The sequence below is a fragment of the Pinus tabuliformis genome, chromosome 3_1 (assembly GCF_031772625.1).
Source record: "Pinus tabuliformis cultivar Carrire ecotype Pingquan chromosome 3_1, CPIR1, whole genome shotgun sequence".
NCBI lineage: Eukaryota > Viridiplantae > Streptophyta > Pinopsida > Pinales > Pinaceae > Pinus > Pinus tabuliformis.
In genome coordinates, this window is record NC_142301.1 from 822418019 (window position 1) to 822436754 (window position 18736).

The window sequence follows — 18736 nt, forward strand, 5'->3', positions numbered from 1 at the left end:
TGAATTCTATTCTAATTTTCGTCTATAGAAAAATAAATGAAATTCTAATCTAATTGACAGGAAAGAGATAAATCTATTCTAATGAATTTGAAATAATTTTGATCTAAGAGCATGAAAGAATTCTAGCTATCAATAACTGAAATGAAACTAGATTAAGGGGCATAATCAAAGAGTGTAAATGAAATTAGACTCAAAATGAAAGAGCCTTTATAGATTACTAGTGTGTGTATCCTTATTTGAATTAATCTTGGCATAAAAATAAATCTGATACTAAGCATGAAATTAAACATGAAATAAATATTGTTTGGAGTTTTTTATTTACTATCGAGTGGTCAACCTATTACAAACAGAAGACAAGTTAGCAAATTGTGCTTGAAAACAGAGTAACATCTAAATCTTTGAAGGTTGAATTGAAAAAAATTCTAAAAGGAATGAAATTGAAAGAATGGCTACACTATCTCACAACTCCACAAGGGGCCCTCCTGGTGAGCAAGAGGAAATAGAAACTTAGAGCATTAGGTTAAATCACCAATCACATTCACAATTGCACCATAAATAAAGTTAATGCAAGAATGGCTACACTATCTCACAACTCCACAAGGGGCCCTCCTGGTGAGAAAGAGGAAATAGAAACTCAGAGCATTGGGTTAAATCACCAATCACATTCACAATTGCGCCATAAATAAAGTAATTGCATTAACTATAAACAAAGTCTTCTCTCAAAGAGTAATAATAATTACATATTTAACAACTTCTTTTTGCTTCCAGATCAAAGCAATTTATAATGTTTTAAGATCTAACAACTTTAAGAGATAAATGCTAAGAAGTAAGTCCTTCATTCGACAACTAGGTCCTAAAATCAGAATATGAATTTTTCTCTCATGATTCACTATTGGAAGAGAAAATCATGAGAGTGTTTTTTATTGACACATCATCAAATAAAAATGTTAAATTCCAGATCTCGTTTGATTGACTTCTCCACGCTCACTTGATTATAAGATTGACTCCTTGAAATTTTGCATGAGAACAATCTTCTATAACTAGGTTTGACTCTTGGTTTGACTAGAAATATTCTCACATTTTGTAAACTTCCAGCTGAGCTCAATAAGTGGATACCCATGTGGCTGGCATATGGCATTTTTCTGTATGTCCTACTTGTCTTCAAACTCACGGGAACCTGTTCAACCTTGGGTTTAGATGCAAAAACACTACTTAGCTGTAGAATGTGCACCTTTCGGTAGCTATACATGTACTGTAGTTATGCATGACCTAGATGACATCATAATTCATGGATGAAGCAAAAATGTGCAAAAAATGGATGAAAGAAAGGGAAAAAGGTTTGTCAAAATGAGGACAATTCAGAGGTTCAACATGTCTCTTGTTATTGTGATTAGTTGAGACCTTATCTCTAACTATACCTATAACTGTAACTAGTTTCTATTTTAAATAACTTATTGAGATATGTGTTATGAAAAGCATGTCACGTGAAGTAAACATGTTTCATTCGATGATTTATTAATGAATGGCAGTAAATTATTTTCATCCACACTTAAGTGTATAGATATGCATTTGAGTGGTTTAAATGACACCATGGGTATCAAATAAAGTTTCGTATATAATCCATCTTTAAGTGCTCTTTTTTATTTAATTTTTGTTTGGGCATCTACTTCTTGTTTCTTTGATTTGCATTCTCTAATATAGTTTTGGGTTAGAGTAAATTTGGCTTCTATTTTCTCCTTGGGTTCTTAGTGCATCCTCCAAGAACAAATATTGCTTTAAGATGCCAATTTTATTGTTGTGCCAAAGCAAGTTTCTCTTTATAATAATAGTAAACCAATTTATCGAGCATTCAAGTTCTATTTCTTTGATTTTCTATAATTGAATTTATTTGTTGACTTTTTTGTAATCCGCATGAAAATATATTTAAGATCATTTGTTTGGGATTCTCATAAGTGAACTTAATTTGTTGCATAATAGCCAGTAATGTTGGAGCAATTGTGAGTGATCTTTGTTGTCATAACTACTTATGATTTTTATGTTGGGCTCCAAATACATAATTTTATAGAGGTTTTTATTCAATTTCTACTCACATTGAATTGAATTGAGATACATCTCGTTTATGTGTGAGGATGAATGCAACTATTTTGTGTTCCTAGTCAAGATTAGCATGACCATAAGAAAGAAAAACAACCTCTTTCCTCACATTCTTTTTTATGTTACTCTTTCAAACTAGTGTTGTGATCTTTCTTTAGATGTAGTCTAGTTTAGTGATTTTGTTGTGGATATTTGTTTTTCTACCATTGGTGTCCACATGCTTCAAACCTCTATGGCCTTTTTCTCAATCCATACATAGAATGACATCCACAAAAAATTTAAATCTTTTTATTCATATCAATCAACCACTAGTTGATCATGATAGTCATGGCCCTTCAATCTATCTCTTCAAATCAAAGTGTCCAAGTGAGTTATGTTACTGATGCAATACATGGACATTGAAAAAGTGTGATCTAGTTGCTTCACCTTATCATCGATTTGAATTTATTACTAGAGTTTGTTTATAAGGTATCCAAGCTAACTGGAGCCTCCCACATTAAATAATAGTATTCAAGAAATATGTCACCTTCAATCTGCAATTTCCATGGTGTAGAAATCCTTACATAACGTTGTTGTAATATATTCACCCTTGGAATCTCCATCACCACCTCATGTTCTATGGAAAGCTTATACACAAGAGAATCACCTTTTCATTTCTAAGAGTTTACTAGCCTCAACTAATTTCCATCCCCATCAAAGGTCTATTAATTGGATTTAGAGATGGAAGGGTTCTGCTAAATTTAGAAATGCACTAAATTTGGTAGAGGGGCCCACAATTGAAGCTAAGAAGCAATTTATTTTTTCTTATTTGGACTTTGGAAAATTATAATTTTCTTGTGGTCAAAAATAGAATCAATACCATTCATCCATTAGTTTTAATCTTAGTCGTTCGTGGAAGATGGAAGGCCAAGTCGACTTTATAAGGAGAGAAAAGGTGCAAACTTAGCATATCATTATGAATTAGAGACTTGTTTTCTTAGCGCAACGTAGAAGGGTTTCTAGATCAACATGCTAGGGTAGAAAGATAGGCTAAATAGCCTCAGCGACTTCTTCAGCCAACATATAAAATTTTCTAGGGTCGAGTTAGCCTTGCACAGGAGGGTTGACTTAGCATGTATGATTCCACACAAATGCACATGAAGGGAATCTGAGTTGGATAAGAGGGCATGAATTAGTGTGTTGAGGGATAGTGAATTGAAGGGAAAATTTTCCCTTTGATTTATAATAATTATTTGATATCTTTGCTACACAAAATAATAAAACACACAAGTTGGTAGGTTTTCCCCAGTTCGGGTTTCTAGGGTGATTTATGGTGTATTATTTATTGTGTGCTTATGTATTCATGAATTTATTGTTTCCACTGCTATTATTTTTTAGAATACTCAACATACTTAGTGAAAGTGTTTAGAGTTCAGTTTTCAGTTTCTTCATCGTAGAATTTTTATTAGATTAGTAGCTTGGTATTAGAAAGCTAACATGGTATCAGAGCAAGTCTTCGATTCAAGACAAAAAATCATATTATTTTCATCAGGAGTAGGTGAAATATGTAGGAAAGGGGATAGAGTTCACTTCATGGTTACAGAAGGGTTTTTGGTTGTGTGACCTAGGAATAATCTGCGTTAGGGTTTTCTCCTAGCAAGCTCTATGCAAAGGATTTATAAGCACTTCGAACAAGTAGGACTAAATATTTAGGGATGGTATTTGTGTTTCAACTTGATGAGACCTCAAATTTATATTCTTGAAAGGAGAGAATTGGTTTATTTTTGGAGGATCAAGGATTTTATGAGTTTGTGGAAAGTCCACCAGTCGCTCCCGCAGATCCTCAGCAACTGGCTCAGCAAAATAAGAAGGACAAAAAATCCAGAAGAATAGTCCTTTATGGAGTCAAGGATCAAAAAATACCTCACCTTTCTAGGAAGAAGATAGATCACGTTATTTGGAAAACTATCTTAGGGTTGTACCAGGGTACGCGTGATACCAGGAAGCTAGTACTCAGAGATAAACTCAAAAATATCAAGATGACTAAGTCTGAGTCTATGATAACTAGATTCACCCAAGATAAGGATGAGTTAGCCAGGATTGGGAAGAAAATATTGGACAAAGACCTTGTTAGTTTTGCACTATTGAGTTTTCCCAAGTCAAGGGAAAATTTTACTGATGCAATCGGTGGTAGAGAAAATCTACCAAGATGGGACAGGTTATGGAGTAATTGCATACAAGAGGAGATCCAAAAGAAAGCCAAATATGGGTCTCATGCAAAGATCGAGGAAGAGGAAAACTTTGCCCTAGCTAGCAAAGGGGATAAGGCCAAGGACAAGAAAAATATAGGAGGGACCGAGTCAAGTTCAGGAGGCGAGAGGAAGAAAAATATCAACAAAATGAAGTGCTTCTCTTGTCATCAGTTTGGGAACTACTCCACCAAGTGTCCAAACAGGAAGAAGGGATCCAAGAAGAATCACGTGGAAGCATCAACATAGGTGGAGGATTTCACTTCTCATTTTGAGAGGGGGTTTCTCTCATTGTTTGCATGGAAATATCAATGGCGTGGGTACTATCAAGTTTGAGAGGGATTCTGGGAATCATATCTACCTTAGAGTTGTCATCTATGTATCAAGGTTGAAGAAAAACCTTGTTTTAATGTCAACCTTGGAGAACAAAGTTTATGAGGTTATCATAAGTATAGGAAAGTCCTTTCTCAAACTTTTCAACCCTGGAGCAACTAAGCATATTGGAGTTAGGTTGAAGAACCTATACACATTATAGTTTGAGATAGTCGTGGCCTTAAGCAACAAAGATATCAAGATACATAGATGTGACCTCAGGGAGTTTAACATAGGTGTATGGGTCACTTACACCATCAAACACTAAATATTTTGAGGGAGATTTCCACATGGATACCATAGGACAGTGTAGATCAACATGAAGTGTTTAAGTGTTGCATACTTGTTAAGTATGAGAATACATCCTTTCCCAGCATAGATAGCAGCACCAAGAGAATCTTGGAGTTAATACATTCAGATGTATGAAAATCCTTTCCCTCTCCATCCCTGATGGGATATAGATATTATATCATCTTCATTAGTGACCACTCGAGAAAGACTTGGATCTTCTTCATGAAGAAGAAACATGAAGTCTTCTAAAAGTTCATGGAGTTCAAAGCCTTGGTGGAGAATTTGACTGGTAGGAGGATCAAGGCACTGAGGTCAGATATTGGTGGGGAGTACATCTCCAATGCCTTCAGAGACTTGTGTGCCAAGGAGGGCATAAGGATAGATCTCATTGCACCTCATAAACATCAACAGAATGGTGTGATTGAGTGCAAGAACTAGAGCATTGTGGAAGTAGTCAGGGCTATGTTGCGTGACTAGGACTACCTATGTTTATTTGGACAGAAGCATGCAACAATGTAATCTTTTTGCAGAGTCGGAGTCCACACATGGTGCTAGGTAAATTCACACCAGAGGAGGTTTTCACAGGAAAGAAGCTTGGTGTGTCTAACTTTTAGATCTTTAGAATTCTTGTTTTTTCCATGTGTCTTCAAATAACTGGAAGAATCTAGATCCCACAATAGAGAAGCTAATTTTTTTGTGTTATAGTGAGGAATCTAAGGTGTATAGGGGGTGCATCCCATCACTCAAGAAGATAGTGATCAGACATGATGTGAAGTTCAAGGAGGAAAGTGCTATTAGGAAGTTCTTAGAGTGTGATCAAGATGAAACATATGAGGAGGAACAATAGACTCCCAAGCAAGAGGCTCATTCAGCTTCTTGGACTTCCTCACACTTGGTTGTTGGGTAGGCCGAGCAACACATAATTGAGGAGAAAGCATAGGAATAGGAGGATAGAGTAGTGTAACAACTCTGGTTAAAAACTCATGTAAAATATACCACGGATGATGGGACACGTATTCCAAGCTGAATGTTGGGTAAGACATCCTAATGTGTGTTCATTTGGTTTTTTATGGCTAAGGAAATTAGCAAAGGCAATGTTTAAGGCATTAAAGAGGAAAAAAGGTAGTTTGGCACATCTATTTATAAAAATAATGGAAATTAGGAGAAAAAGAAGGTGAAAGGTCACATGTTGCATGTGAGGAGAAAATGAAGGAAAATAATGGAAATTGAAGAAAATAGAGACCTCATTGATAAAAAGGCTTATGAGGATCAGTTGGAAAGATTGGTCAGTGAAGAGTTGGTGAGTTCATTGTTGGAGCTCTCTGATTACTCTCTCTCTATCATAATATTGGACACTTAGAGTTTCTTGGAGCACTTTGGCATTGGATCAAGAAAGGAAAAGAAGGCAAGAGGAAGCAAAGATCAAGTAGGGAAAGGCAGGATCAAGCAACTACAATAGGCTTCATTGCAGCATTGACTTGCATGTGTATTTTCCTTGCTAAATTTGGCATGCATGGGACTGCATGTGTTTCCTTTTTACCATAGCATGGGTTTTTCCAAGTGTGACAGTATTTTCAGCCTAGCCTTGCCATTTCCTGATAGCTTTGATGAGATGGGTTCTCTCATGCACTTTATGTGGGATGGCTGGATTGGATTCGAAGTTGAGTGGGGTGGATCTCCGAAGTGAAAAACACATGGTTATATTGGTCCCTGAACTGAACTGAGGATGTACAAAGCCATTGGCCTAGTAACCCGTGAATTGGATTGTGGGTTTCGATAAAGCCAGATTGTGTGCCTCGGTGGGCCTAGGAATCCTTGCTGGTGAATGGCGAGATATATAGTAAATCCAAGAGGTGGATTTTCTCTCCGCTAGGCCTAGTGGTCCTGGGATGGGATGCACGGTAAAGCCTGAGAGACTAGAAGGCAGTCAAATTCCTCACGGTGTAGGTGGAGAACTCCGGTGGCATCCATATTGATTGGTGTTTATGATGCATTCTATGAGTCCCACAATCATTCTTGGAATATGGCACGGGGGTGTTTGGCTGAAGAGAGACTTGGCTTAGCTAATCTATGGTCAGGTGGAATGTGGTAGTGCCATCTCTGGTTGGTTCATTGCATTCATTAATGAGAAACCCATTCCATTGATTTGATGGCTTATATGCTTATTGTATTTTTATCCCTATTATGCTAGTTATATGTATATTTTATGGCAACAACTATGTTTGGCTCTCAACATGTTTTTACTTGTATTTGAATGGATATTGTATCTATGACCTAATAAGTGATAAGGAAGCGAATGAAATGAGGAAACAATGGTTCATGGTGATTCTTAGATAAGTATGAGATCCCTACACTTGATTCTATTGTTTACACCTGTACGTTACATGTCGACAATATGTTTGATGAAATGCATGTCATGGCTAGTAGGGGTCTGGTTAAGGTCTTTTTGAGTTCATCTATTTTTCTTCATTGTTTCCTTGTACTTTCCTTGATTTCAAGCTATCATTCCATTCTGGGTAGTGGACTGGGCTCTGGGCCTAAAAAAGTGGCTTAAATCCCAGGGTCGTTGGCACAGAAATGGAAAGTTTGGTCCACTGTCACTGGCATGTAGGCCTATGAGAGCGACTTTAGGTCTCTGGTTGCTCCCTTTCCCATAGCATGATAGTGACTATGGCCTAAGAGGTCCAGAACAATAGTGAAACCCAGGGATAGGTTGTTTAAGTGGCTAGCATGTCCCTGAGGGTTCTGTTAATGGTGTTGGATGACTATATGTGATGTTCTGTCAATTCCACTTCCTTAAGGTCACATAATAGGTCGAATATGATCATAGTAGCCTCTCGTCTCATGTTTACACCAATTGGCATGGTTACTTGGGTGGATGTGGGAGGAGGGTGTTACAAGTAGAGTTAGAGTTTCCCACTCAGCCACTAACAATGCAAGGAGAGGATGATCCAGGTGGGAAGATTAGTTGATCTGTGAGGCTCTGGAGAGAGTTGGAGCCCCCAACTCCACATTTAGATAGAGTAAACAACCATAGAGATATAAATGGTACATGAAACTTATGATTAAGGTGAGAGACTCATACACTTCTTGTTATAAGGAGGAAGCTTCTTAGTAGGTATGGTGAGATGCCATGGTGGAGAAGTATTCCTTTATCATGCAGAATAATGTCAAGGAGATTGTGCCAAGACTAATTGGAAAATCAGTGGTTGGTTCATGATGGGTGTACAAGATTAAGCTTGCAACTGATGGGAGTGCGGAGAAGTGTAAGGTGATCCACAAAATGGATGTGAAGATCACCTTCCTTAATGGAGTTGTTGAGGAAGAGATATATGTTGAGAATATTGAAGGGTTTGAGACTTTCAGTAGAGACACACATGTTTGAAGGCTAAAGAGATCTCTTTATGGGCTTAAGCAGGCACCAAGGGCATGGTATACCCAGATAGATAGTTACCTTCTTAGATTGGGCTTCACCAAGAGTGAAGCTAACCCTAACTTGTATTGTATTGTGGTTGAGGGCTAGCCTCTCATTCATGTGTTATGTGTTGATGATTTGATATTGACAGGGGATGGGGATCTCATCCCTAACTATAATGTTGGCATTATGAGACAAGTGTTGTCCTTGATGGCAAATCACACTGATGACAAATCATAGTGCAGAAGGATAGCAGCAAGGAATTGATGATCAGTCTACAAGTATGAAGAAAAATATATACACGCTGGTTCACTATATACCAAGTCGCGTATACAAGCAGGTTCACTATATACCAAGTCACGTATACGCAGGTTCGCTATATACCAAGTCGCGTGTACACGCAGGTTGGCTTCAGTAAAAGAGCGTGTATGTGGAAAACTTATCTTTGGTCCATGGCGGTTATTCCTTGGAAGTTGTGCCTATGGTTTTGGACCATGGTGTCTCGACGGACGTGTTGATCCCTAGTTTTGAATTTGATGGTATTGTGTTACTATGGTTTTGGCCTGAGGTATTGAGCAAGGCCTAAGGCTATATAAGGAGAAGAAGATCATTAGGCAAAGGCAAACTGAAAAGGCTTGAATATTTGATGAAGTATTAGATCCAGTATGCAGGTTATTGGTTGATGATGTATTGCTTGATCTGAGCTAAGGAGAGATCTCATCGGTTGATGGAGAACAAGATCTAAGGAGAGATCGGGAACAAATGGTTTGAAATGAACTATCTTTATATGGTTGATTATGCGTATTTCTAGATCTGCATACTGACGCAATGTTATGGGTATAACTGATATATGGTACAGCTGCAAGTTATGAAAAATTATTTTTAGATTTGTACGCAGGTTGTCTTCGGTAAAACCGCGTGTATACGCGGGTTGCCTTCATTGAAGTAGCGTATATCTTTTGGAGCTTGATTTTTGGGTTGCAGCTGGGTCTGACTGTTATTGCAGAGTTCTGTAGTCTGCTCTGTGTTCTGGTGACTGGGTTTGACAGGGTTTCAGTTGTTCAGTTATTCAAAGATTGTTGATGCGAGTATTGGTTGTTTTGTAATCTGCTATGAAAGTTGAATGAATTGTGGTCTTCAAATTGTAATGTTGCGCTTCAGGAATATCCAGTCTGAAAATGTATGAAAAGTGGTACCTGAAGGAAAGAATATTGTAGGCCTGCACCTACGTACTAGTATCTTAGCTAGTACAAGAGCAAAGGGGGTTGGAGCTCCCTTCCAAGGAAGTTTGGAGAATGAGAGAAGGTTGAAGCCTTCTGCAGGTTGTAGCCTGCGTACTGGTATAAGGCTGCACCAGTACAAAAGATTGTAAACTGAAGTTCTTATTAAAGAAAGATAGAGACGACTTGCAGCAGGTGGTTTTCACCCACATTGGGTTTCCACCTTATATCATGGTGTTCATGTGTGTGGCTTTTGTGTGATGATTTGTTCTATTATACTACATCTGTTTACTCTTAATATGGTGAATAATGTCCTAATGCATTTAACTGAAGATAAACTAACTGAATTATAAGATTTATGGTTATACGCTAGTTTCTTTAGACACAGTGGCATGTACACGCTGGTTCACTTAACTGAAGTAGCGTATATGTTTCTGAGCATTGAAAAAGTTTTATTGATCTGATAATACTGATTCACCCCCCCCCCCCTTCTCAGTATTATTTCCAACATATAAGAGAGATCTTGCAAAGGAGTTTGAGATGAAGGATATAAGTTTGATGCATTATTTCCTTGGGCTGGACGTTTGGGAGGGTGATGCAGAGATATTCTTAGGACAGGGCAGGTACACGCAGGATATTCTCACGAGGTTCCACATGTAGGATTCTAGGCCCATGACCACGCCTCTAGTCATAAACTAGTGGAAGGTGGATGCTACCATAGGTGATCAAGTAGATTCTACTCTATAGGAAGCTCATAAGTTCGTCGACATATCTGGTGAACACACATCCAGACATTTACTTCATAGTCAACCAATTGAGCCAATTTATGGTTGAGCCGACCATAGTGCATTGGGTTGTTGCCAAACACATGTTGAGGTATCTTAGAGGCATAACATATTATGGGTTGTTGTATAGGTAGGTTGATGGAATGAGTCTTCAGGGATTCACAGATGCAGATTGGGAAAGGTGTTTAGTAGACAGGAAGAGCACTTCATATTTTTCTTTCAGTGTTGGATCAATAGTTTTTTCTTGGTTTGGCAGGAAGTAGAGATCAGTGGCATTGAGCTCAAATGAGGCTGAGTACATCGTTTCTAGCTTGGAAATTTGCAAGGCTATTTGGTTGAGGGAGCTACTTGTTGGGTTGTTTAGTTAGAGGTTGGAGCCCACGATCGCAAACTATGATAACCATAATTGCATCAATCTCTTTGAAAATACAGTATTTCATGATCGCTCCAAGAAAATTGAGATCGAGCACCACCATATCAGATATTGTGTTCATAGGGGTAAAGTTAGACTCTAGTATGTGCCTACAGAGGAGAAATCAACAGATATCTTGAACAAGGAATTGGCTAGGGGCAGATTGATTCTACTTAAGAGATAAATTGGGTATAGTATAAAACACCTTCTTCTCTAAGAAGGAGTGTTAATTGGAGTTACAGATGGAATGGCCCTACTAAATTTAGAAGTGCACTAAATTTGGTAGAGGGACCCACAAGTGAAGCTGAGTCACAGTTTAATTTTTCTTATTTTGACATAGGAAAAATCCGATTTTCCTATAAATAGAATCGATCTCAGTCATCCATTGAGTTTCAATCTCAGTTGTTCATGATGGAAGATGGAAGGCCAAGTTGACTTTATAAGGAGAGAAAGGTATAGACTTATCATATCATTATGAACTGGAGACTTATGTGTTCAACTAAGGGAAGAATTTTTTCTAGATTAGCGTGTTAGGGAAAAAAGAGAGGCCAAAGATCCTCAATGAATTCTCCATCTAGCATATAGATTTTTCTAGGGTCGAGTTAGCTTGTACGAGTTCGTACAACTATGAAAATAGGGAGGGAAATTTGGATAAGAGTGCGTAGATCAATGTGTTGAGGGACATCAAATTGAAGGGAAAAAGTTCCCTTTGATTTTTAATAATTGCTTGATATCTTTTCTGAGCAAAATAATAAATCACACAAGTTGGCAGGTTTTCCCATGTTAGGGTTTCCAGGGTAATTTATGGTGTATTAATTACTGTGTGCTTTTTCTTTGTGAATTTATTTTTTCCATTGATATTATTTGTTAGAATACTCAACATATTTAATACAAATGTTTGGAGTTTAGTTTTTAGTTGCTTCATTGCAAAATTTTATTAAATTAATAGTTGTGTATTATAAAGCTAACAAGGTCTTTAACCGTCTATACTATTATTTCAAACAATGTTTTATTTTCAATTCCATTATATATATATATATATATATATATATATATATATATATATATATATATATATATATATATATATATATATATATATATATATATATATATATAATTTATTTTATAATACTATTTCTTAATACTAAACTAACACAAATTTGAAAAAAAAAATTCATCTGCCCCTTACGTTAAAGATAGCAGAAAAAGACAAACTAAACCAGACGTTACCATATGACATGGAAAAAAACAAGGTTGGAGGGCACAATAAGGAAAAAAATAAAATAAAATAAACAACTAACACTTAAATGAACTAGATATAAATATGCAAGTTTACAATTTTGAATAAAACATCTATGTAAACACCCATTGGTGTATGAAACCCCCTTGTTTGTGGGACAAGCGACCCACCTTCATGCAATGATTTGACTGCTAAGTCTACGAAGGCATACATACTCTACCCCCCTCTAGTTTTGAACCTGTGGCCTCTTAGGAGGAAACACATGCTCTTAACCATTAGGCCCACTCAAGCTATATAGAATATTTGTAACAGGTAGATCCACTCGAATGGATTACTAGGAATCTTGACCTTGAGAATGTCAAGAAAATTGATCCCATGACATCTCAATAACAAAGATGTTTTACTAACGAGGACTCACTCAACCAATTAAAATAAATAATTTTATGGTATATTTTTAGAAAAAAAAACAACAAAAATAAAGGAATAAAGAAAGATTTCCACAAATGGCATAGAATTCAATGTTTTGCAACATTAAAAAAATGCATAGACACATATTTTATTTCATTAGAAAGTGATCATCACCGAATGAGAAAATTTGTATAAAATAAAGAAACCCAAGTTGTCCTCATTTTGATCTAAATTCCCACATTCTAAAATCCTTCTTAAGCAAGAACAAGGATACCCAACAAGTATGGAGATGAGCTTGATAGCTTAAAAATGAAAATAAAAAACATTTTAAAAAGCAATGTTGTTCATCTTGAATTGATATAGAAAATACCCACTATTATAATATCTATTTATTTAACCAGTGAAGGCAGGCATAAGGTACTACAAACACAACCATATACATAACCATAACCAAAACCAATTCCATGTTTATTTAAAGTAAAAGAAAGTGTATCCACAAACCGTATTCTTAGAGATGAAACGGTTTTGGAAATTTGAACTACAAAACAATTTACTAGCCACAAATTAAAAACTTTCACCAGAGAACGTATTTTGATAAGGCCAAGTTAGGATTAAATGTTTTTATTTTGAAAATTTGATAATGTAAAAGTTTAATATGAACCTAGTATGAAGCCACTTTAAAAGATACACAAATATCACCAAACATAAAGGAACTAAATATATCAAATATCATTTATTCAAATATCACCAAACATAAAGAAACTAAATATATCAAATATCATTTATTCAATTAGAGAGAGATTAACAACAAGTCTTACACTTAAAAAGGGAATTGGATACATGAGGAAACCATAAGAATTTCAATTATTCAACTAGGGAGAGATGACCAACAAGTCTTACACTTAAAAAGGGAATTGGTTACATAAGGAAATCATAAGAATTTCAATTATTTATGCATAAAGAAAGCATAAGCTCATACTTTACTCTCTATACAATTGTAGAGCAATAAATATGTCCACATAATGAAGACCTTTAACAGTGAGTTTAGTTCACCTAAGGCTTTGACATGAGCTATATTTTTCTCTTATCTAATAATGTTCAACAATAATCAAATACTATTAGAAATACAATGCCTCCAAAAGCACAAAACAAACATAGCTTAAATGAGCATACTCCAAAGCACATGCTACCATTAGAATTCACAAATCAATTTAAAATCTTGAAATGCATACCAACCAAAAAAATATGGAGTGGAAATAAATATTGATGATAGGAGAATGCTATAAGAAGTCATTTAAGGAAGAAAATCAAAGTGAAGTAGCCTTGGAAGTATTAATTATAGAATAATTAAAATGTTTATAAATTGAAAATCTTCAAAAGCCAATGTAACTCGCCAACTAGTAACAGACCTAATGAAAATTCAATGTAAGTAAAAGTTAATAAAGACAAAATAATAACCACAGTTATGGGATACTTATTCCAAGATGAATGTTGGGTAAAACATCATAGTGTAGGTGTTCACTTGGTTTATTATGGCTAAGGAAATTGACAAAGGCAATGGAAAAGGCTTTGGAAAGGCATGAGACATTAATTGGCATTTTATTTATGAAAATAATAGAAATTAGGAGAAAAGGAAGATGAAAGGTCATAGGTTGCATGTGAGGAGAAAAATGAAATAAAATAATGGAAAATTGAAGAAAATAGAGGTCTCATTAATAAAAAGACATTTGAGAATCAGTTGGTACCTTTTGTCAGGTTAGTTTTGGAGCTCTCTCTCTATTCTCTCTCTTATACTCTTGGACACTTAGAGTATTATTGGAGCACTCTAGCATTGGATAAAGGAAAGAAAAGGAATGACGGAGAAGGAAAAGGAAAGAAAATCAAGCAATGAAGAGCATAATCAAGCAGCTACAACAAGATTATTTGCAGATATCGATTTTCATGTGTGATTTCCTTGCTAGATGTGGCATGCATGGTACATGCATGTGTGTATTTGGTTCACTTGTTGTCATTGACATGGGTTCTTCTAGGTGTAGCAGTGTTCTTCAGCCTTGCCTTTCTATTTATGGATAGCCATGGTGTGATGGGGTTCTCATGTTTTGGTTGAGTTAGATTGTCGGATGGATTCAAAACTGAGTGAGGTGGTCTCTGAAAGAAAGAACACATGGCTTAGGGATCCCTGAATCTCAATGTGAATTGTGGTAAATCCTTGGCCTAATAACCCCTAAACTGGACTATGGGTTGTGGTAAAGCTGAATTTTGTGTCACCTCCATAGGCCAAGGAATCCTCGGTTAGTGAATGGTTGGATCTACGGTAAATCCTAGAGGTGGGTGCCCTCGTTCAGGCCTAGGAATCCTTGGCTAGTGAATGATAAGATATGTGGTAAATCTTGGAGGGTGGAGTCTTGATTAGGCCTAGGGATCCTCAACCGTTGTATGGCCGGATGTACAGTAAAGCTTAGAGACTAGGAGACAGGAAAATTCCCCACCCTGTATGTGGATAAATCCAATGGTATCCATGCTTGTTTATGGCCAAGTGATCTGGTAGGGATTGCAGTAAAGCCTGGTTATATCGATGAGGGTGAAGTAGTTTAGCCTCGAGAAGTCCTAGTTGATTTCTAGTTATGAGTCCCACATTCATGCTTGGAATATGCACAAGGGTGATTAGTTGAAAGAAAGATTTGGTTCAACTAATCTATGGTCGGGTGGTTGGAAGTCCCAAACCTGGTTGGATTTTGCATTCATTAATAATATTTTCTTATTCTTGGTGTTTAATGTGTAATTGTATTGGCTTATATGTGGATTATATGGATGTTATATCCTTGTTATTTATGTTGGTTATGAATATGTTTTATGACAGACTTGATGTATGGCTCTCATCATGTTTTGATTAGTAATTGAAAGTCCAATGAATATATGACCTAATAGATAATAATGCAGCTAATGTGATAATGCATCAATGCTTCTTAACGATTCTCACATAAGTATGAGACCCCTATGCTCAGATATGTTGTTATGACTTGTAGAATGCATATTTGTGACATGTTTGACAAAATTCCTGTCATGGCTAGCAGGGGTCCATTCAAGTCGTTGATCAAATGTTTGCATTGTTAGGATATTCTTGACACATAGGAAATAGTTAAGTATAACTTGGTCTAGTATAGAGTTAGTTAAAGTGTGTTTCTTTACTATGTACTTTTGTAACTTACAATCCGACGGTCATGATATGTTCTAGACATGAAGTGATCCTATGATTCATTCTCTCCTCAGTATTACTGACACTTGATCCGTGGCTTAACACCCGATTGGTCCATGATCTCTATTTAAAGAGCATGGAGGGTAATTTGTAAGATGACCGTTCATGGGAGAAACTTATGTAAATTTTCATTCTTTTATTAATAAATTGCTTGAAGTTGTCGCGTTAGCTCAGGTCGTGGACTGTTTCCCTCTTTGAGGGTTTTAACCATGTCAAAAATATTGGTGTATTGATCTGTGATCTATTTGTGAGTGGTGTCCTTTGGTGTTCTATCTGAGGAACTTACCCTGTAAATTCCTACATGGTATTGGAGATATTTGAGGGCCACATCTATTGGTGATCCAAATTTGAAGTCGATACAAATGCATTCAACTGTCGTGTCCTAGATCTATTGTTTTTTACTGCTTTTGGGCCGAGAGGGCTACTCTATTGTGTTAGGAGCATCTGTTCCAGTGAGGAACCCCTTTCGTTTCACGCGAAAATGTTTCCGGTAGCCCTAGCTACGTCATTTTTAAGACCTAGAGGTATACAATCTTTATTTGCAGTTTTAGTTATTTATCTCTCTATTTATTTCGGTTTATTTATCTCTCTGTTTTTTATTACTAGACCTATACCTTTCATTTCTGGATATGCTCTTTGCCCCACGACTCTATGCGATTTCGGCAAATCAGAAGCAGAAAGGAAGGATTTTCCTCATGCATATGCTCTTTTCCGTCACACCGTAGTGTGATCTCGGAAAATCAAAAACATTGAGAAAAATATTTAGTTTTTGGCGAAAGCTAACTTCAAGGCATAAGGTTTGTTTTTTTTTTGCATGTCCAGGTTGGGTTGTGTGGCTTTTTGTTTTGTAGGCAAAAATGGTTTTTTTCAAGTAAGCACGCACCCCAAATCTTCAGTGATTTAAAAACAAAAAACCTTTCCTCTTTTTCAAAAATTACTAACCTTTTAAACTAACTCACTTAGTCCAAAGTTACTTTATGAGAATAGAGGTCTTGGGTCCAAGTCTTTCTTTATGTTGAGTTACTTTCTCAAAAAGCACATGTAGCTTATGTTTTAAAGATACCTTATGTAAAAGTGTTCTCACCCATTATAAAAAATGAGTCACTTATAATTCTAAAGTCTCTTTATCTTTTATTTAAGTTACAATTTAGTGAGTAGCTCATAAAGTACCATTGTAAAAGTGACTTTCACTTATTTATAAAAGTGGGTCACATAAAATATTTTATTAAAGTGAGCTAATTATATTAAGTTTGGAAGGGCAGGGGGGTTTAAACATAATCATTCACTTCCGCACATTCACGCACTCCATCGGCATCTTCAACAACTTTTCTTCAAAAAGCCATAACTTCTTCATCCGCAAGCCGTTTTCAGAGCCGTTTTTTTTAATCTGCCTAATTTTTTGATATATTTCCATTGGAACACTTAGTTCAAGCATCTACAGCTTCAGTTTCTATTAAAATGGAAAGTCCATGCCAAGTTATTCTTAATAGCAACAACTACTTCCAATGGTGGTCCTACATCGTGGATTTACTTAGAAGTAAAGGTCTTTACAAAATAGCCTCAGGCCAAGAAACTAAACCTAAAGATGAAGATAAGATAGCCAAATGGGAAAATATGCAAGATCAAGCATGTGAGTTAATAGGGATGTCTATTTCTCCAGACCTTAGATTCCATATCGCAGAACTTGATACCCCTAGTGAAGCAATGAAACAACTCCCTAAAGTTTTTGGAATTAAAAATGAAATTAGAGTCCATCAACTCGAAAATGAGTTGCTTATGTTGGACCCTAGTAATTTTTCTTCAATTCAAGATTTTTTGTCCAAGTTCAAGACGCTTAGACTTCTCTTGGAAGTTGTTAAGGTTAAGAAAGAAGATGGTAGCCTTATCTATTCCATTCTTACTAAGTTGGGACAAACCTACTCTGTTTTTGTTTCCACCTTCTATTCTACTAGAGAATCCTTTATTTCTCAAGGACAAGACTACAAGTCCCCCTCTTTTGATGTCTTCTGTGATTCTTTAATAAGAGAACAAGAAAAACTCTTACATCTAGGTCTTCTTAATCTTGGAAACTCTTCTAAGAAAGCCTTAGCCACCCAGCAACAACCAAATTCAAAGAATCCTAAGAAGCAGTATCCTAAAAAGAATGGTCCTAAACCAAACAAGGGTCCTAAGCAATTTTAGTCTCAAAATGAAAAATCAATTCAACAAAATGATAAGGCAAATAAAAACAAAGGGAAGAAGACTTATAGGCATTACAACTTTTGTAATCGAGATGGCCACTTCGAATCCAAATGCTTTAAGAAGATGGAAGCCTTGGAAGCAACAATGAATAATCATAACATCCATTTGGAGCACTCTTCAACTTCAACTTCATCTTCAGGAATAACGCTTTCTGCATGTGGTTGTCAAGCATATCGATCTGGTTATGCACTAAATGTATCTTCTTCTTCTCATTCTCATGAGTGGCTCATTAATTCTGGAGCTTCTTATCACATGGCCAAAAACAAAGCCATGTTTTCTTCTTTAAATGATTGTAACACCAAAAGTATATATGTCAGTGATGATAGATCTCTTAGTGTTGCAGGGACTAGAACTATTCATCTAGACAATGGTCAATTTAATGATGTATTATGTGTTCCAACCTTATCCTGCAACTTTCTATCCATATATCAGATAACTCATTCAGGTGAAGGTAAAATAATTGAATTTTCACCTCGTGATGTTGTAATTAAGGACCTAAGAGATCCTAGACATATTTTAGCTACTCGCATTGCTGATGATTCTACAAGGTTGTATAAGTTTAACAACTTTGGTTCATCAACTCTTCCCTCAGTATTTGTTTCTCATAATGATGAAGTGAGCAAACTTTGGAATGAACGATTTAGTCACTTAAACTATCGCTCCCTTCAAAATCTATGTAAAAAAAATATGGTGACAGGTCTTCCTATGGTATCTTGCAGAGATGTTGTTTGTTCTAGATGTGTACGCAGAAAACATCATCGAGATAGTTTT